The sequence below is a fragment of the Acomys russatus genome, unplaced genomic scaffold (assembly GCF_903995435.1).
Source record: "Acomys russatus unplaced genomic scaffold, mAcoRus1.1, whole genome shotgun sequence".
NCBI classification, from domain to species: Eukaryota; Metazoa; Chordata; class Mammalia; order Rodentia; family Muridae; genus Acomys; species Acomys russatus.
In genome coordinates this window covers 51,454-55,973 of record NW_026131528.1, presented here as the reverse complement: position 1 = coordinate 55,973, position 4,520 = coordinate 51,454, and the positions used below count along the sequence as shown (strand labels likewise).

Here is a 4,520-nt window from a genome sequence, read left to right as displayed (position 1 = left end):
GTTAACTCCAAATGACAGGGGAAACAATTTACTATTTTGTTCTGCCGAGTAGTGTCATTATAGTTTTAAGATAAAATGTTACTCATTATTACTTCTCCAAATGAGAAGGAAGCATCCTATTATAAGTCGTCCTCATGGATGTCATGAATGTATCAGGGGCCTCCTGCCAGGATTTCAACAAGTTATTCCTCTGTCTTCTCTCTAACACTGCTAATGTTAAAAACAGTTGTTTTGTTTTTGCTTTGTGCTTCCTGTGGCACTTGCGACTTCTTTCTGAGATGGGGTCTCCTGCAGCACAGACTGTCCTTGCTGAGTCTGGCCTTGAGCTCCTAGTCTTCCTGTCCACACTGCTCAGCGTTAGGGTTATGGCCAGGATGGATGGGCATGGTGGTTCTCCTGACCTTGCTCATGTTGCCAAGCAACAGAGTACTTCCCAACCAACCCTAGGAAGAAGTGGGGGAGGGGACCACTAGTTGTGCTTTCCTGGATCCCCGTAACCTGTAGTCTGAGTTCCAGTGCCAAAATCTAGTTCTTAAGAATGATGAATGAGGAAAAAAAAAGAATGCTGAACAGATCAGAGGAAGCCTCAGTGACTCTCAGAGACCATGGTGCTCTCATGGGATGTCTTCTGTTTACCACCCCTTGCTTTTCAGAGGCAGGTGTGAACGAAGAATTAAGTACCCATTTAAGTCTTGCCACAAGTTATTTTTGCTGAGGAGTCACATGACCTTGCTTGTGGTTTCTAAAAATTTTTACAAGGTGGACAAATGAATGAAGGAGCTTTAAACCTCACCTGCCAGCTATTAGTGATCTGTGGGGCGTGGTGGCACATGCTTATAATCCCAGCACTGGGGAGGGAGGCAGAGGCAGGCTGATCTCCATGAATTCAAGACCAGCCTGGTCTACAAAGTGAGTCCAGGACAACTAAGGCTACACAGAGAAACCCTGTCTTAAAAAAACAAAAATAAATAAATAGATAGATAGATTATAAATAGATAAATAAAATAAAAATAAAATTTTCAATCTTTTTCAGAACAAAAGGTTTTTACAATTCAAAGTCTGTCAACTGTGGGTTCCTGTAAAATCAAAAATAAATATATATTTTTTACTTCAAGAGGGATGAACTAGGCCACAGTCTCAATCAAATTCAGGGGGAGGAGGTCTCCCTCAGTCACAGTCATAGGGGAGGGGAATAGCGTGAAAGCCAGAGAGAGGGAGGAATGGGAGGAGACATGGTATGGATAACAATTGAGATGTAATATGAATGAATTAATAAAAATTATATAAAAAAACAAAGTCAAACTTTAGTTCTGTCTCAATATCCAATGTCTGTTATCTACTCAATGTCTGGTCTTCTCAAAAGGGCTTGGGTCGCTTCTCGGACTCTGCCCTCTTCAGCATACCCAGGTTGTCTTCCAGGCTCAGCCAGGCTCCACGCCAGACCTGCTGCTGCCCTTGGTGGTCATCCCACTGCACCGTCATCTCCAAAATGCTGGGGTTTCTGCTGCAACTGGGCAGCACTTGTACCAATAACTTCTCCTGAGTTCCCTTGAGCTTGAGTTAAGTTGACACAAAACTAGCCACTACAGTTATAAATGACTTAATAGCTAACATCCACATATAAATGAATGCATACCACATTTGTCTCTCTGGGCCTGGGTTACCTCACTGGGCATCATTTTTTTTTATAGTTCTATCCATTTACCTGAAAATGTCATGATTTGATTTGATCCATCAATGGAGTAATACTTCTATCAGGCTCAGTATCTCTGGTTTTATGCTGAGAATTTTGGTTCATTTGGAGTTGATCTTTGTATGAGACGATAAGCAATGATCTACTTGGATTCTTCTGCATTCAGCCATCCATTTGACCAGACCATTTGTTAGAGATGATGCTTTCTTTCCACTATGTATGACTGGCTTGTACATTAAAAAATAAAGTGTCTGTAGGTGTGTGGATCTCTGTCTGGAGTTTCAGTTTAAGTTCACTGATCAATGTGCCTTTTTTGGCTGCAATACTATGCTGTTTTTATTACTACAATTCCACGGAAGGATTTGACTCAGGGATGGTGCACTAGGGCTACTTAGGTCTGATGAAACACCATGAGAAAAGACCATAGAAAGAAAAGATTTTACTCAGCTTAAGCTTCCACATCACAGCTTATTATCAAGGGAAGTCAAGACAGGAAGTTAAAGTAGGGACATGGAGGAGCTGCTTACTTTCTTGCTTCTCATGGCTTGTGCAGTCTGCTTTCTTACAGGACCCAGGACAACTAGCCCAAGGATGGCACCACCAACAAAGGCTTGGACCCTCCCCCATAAATCACCAATTAAGAAAATGCCCTACAGCTGGGTCTTATGGACACATTTTTCTCAGTCAAGGTTCTCTCTTGTCAGATAACTCTAGCTGTGTCAATTACCCAGCACTAATGGTGAATAATACATAACCTCTTATGTTATTCAGGATTGTTTTAGAAATCTTAGTGTGTGTGTGTGTGTGTGTGTGTGTGTGTGTGTGTGTGTGTGTGTGTGTGTGTGTTTGTCTGTATGTCTGTGTATGTGTGTTTGTCTGTATGTCTCTGTGTGTGTATGTGTGTTTGTCTGTATGTCTCTGTGTGTGTGTGTGTGTGTGTGTGTTTCCATATGAACCTGAAAATTGTCCCTTCAAGGTCTGTGAAGAATTGTGCTGGACTTTGATGAGGGTTGCTTGAATCTGTAGATTGCTTTTGGTAGGATGGCCAATTTTGCAATATTGGTAAATACATGAACATGGGGAGCTTTCCATCTTCTGATACTATCTTCAACTTCTTTCTTCAATGTTTTATTGTTTTTATCATACCAGTCTTACAATTGCTTGATTAGAGTCACCTCAAGATAGCTTACATTTTTGATGCTGTTGTGAATGTTTTTCCTATGATTTTCTTCTCAGTTCATTTGTGTGTTGGAGTAATTTGCATAAATATTGTGTCCAGCTACTTTGGTGAGATGGTTTATCCGTTATGGTTGTTTCCTAGTTGAACTGTTAGGAATTATTTGCAAATAAAGATACACTGACTTCTTCCCATCCAGTTTCTATACCCTGACATTCTTCAGTTCTCTTATTGCTCTAGATAACCCTTCAAGTATTATGTTGAGTGTGAAGAGAGTAGATAGTCTTGTCTTCTTCATAATTTTAATGGAATTGCTTTGAGTTTCTCTCCATTTAAGTTGATGTTGGCTATGGACTTGCTGGAAATTACCTCTGTTATGTTTGAGTATGTCTCCTGTAATTCTGAAGAAGTGTTAAATTTTGTCAAAAACCTTGTCTGTATCTTATTAGATGATCATGTATTTTTTGCCTTTCAGTTTGTTTATATGGTGGATTGCATTTATTGATTTACGTGCATTGAACCATCCCTGCATCTCCTGGGAGAGACTTGCTTACGGTGGATGATCTTTTATATGTGTTCTTGGATTTGGTTGCAAATATTTTATTGAATATGTTCATAAGTGAAATTTGTAATTTTCTTTCTTTGTTGCATCTTTTTTAGGTATTAGGTTTTAGGGTAACTGGGACATCATTAAATGAATTGGTCAATGTTCCTTCTGTCTCTATTTTTGGACAAAAAGAGAAATCTTCTAGTAGTTTAAGGACTAGAGATCTGTAGACAGATACTACTTGAATTTGGCTTTTGTCATGAAATGTCTTTCTGTCTCCATCTAGTGTGATTGACAGTTGTGTTGGGTATAGTACTATGGGCCGACATCTGTGGTTTCTCAGAGTTTGCAAAACAGGTATTCACACCCTCCGACCTTTAGAGTCTTCATTAAAGAGTCAACTGTTACTGGCCGTGGCAGACATCTTCCAGTAACTTGCTAAATGACAAACACAAAGGGAAAGAGGAGGGGAACTCATTATACGTTCTGTAGGCCTTTTTGGAAACATGGAGTTGTTCCCTTGGCCACATACATGTGAATCTACAAAAAGGGTGATACTGTAGACATCAAGGGAATGAGAGCACTGTTCAAAAAGGAATGCCCATAAGTGTCATGGAAGAGTCTACAACGTCACCCAGCACGCTGTGGGCATCCTTGTGAAGAAGCAGGTTAAGAGCACGATTCTCGCCAAGAGCATCAATGTGCACGTTGAGCACATCAAGCTCTCTAAGAGCAGGGACATCTTCCTGAAGCACGTGAAGGAGAACGGCCAGAAGAAGAAGGAAGCCAACGAGAAGGGCACCTGGGTTCAGCTGACGCGCCAGCCTGTGCCACCCAGAGCAGCACACTTTGTGAGGACTAATGGGAAGGAGCCCACTCCATATGAATTCATAGCCTAATATACAAAAATACATAAAGGGCCTGGACGGTTAAGAAAACCAATTGTTAGTCTTCATTCATGCCACCTAGGAGTAAGCGCCCATATTCTGTAGGACGGGGAGGGGTTTGAAGGCCTTATCTACTTATTTTACCTTATCTATCTATAGAGTCATATCTCTCTGTTATACCTAGGATGGATATGCCTCATAAATATGTCTGTCAGA

At 40.8% G+C, this 4,520-nt stretch overlaps 1 pseudogene; it reads left to right on the top strand.

The window, feature by feature from the left end:
• The first annotated feature begins 3,739 nt into the window (after positions 1-3,739).
• On the top strand, positions 3,740-4,316 carry LOC127186267 (60S ribosomal protein L21-like; annotated as a pseudogene).
• The last annotated feature ends 204 nt before the right edge of the window (positions 4,317-4,520 follow it).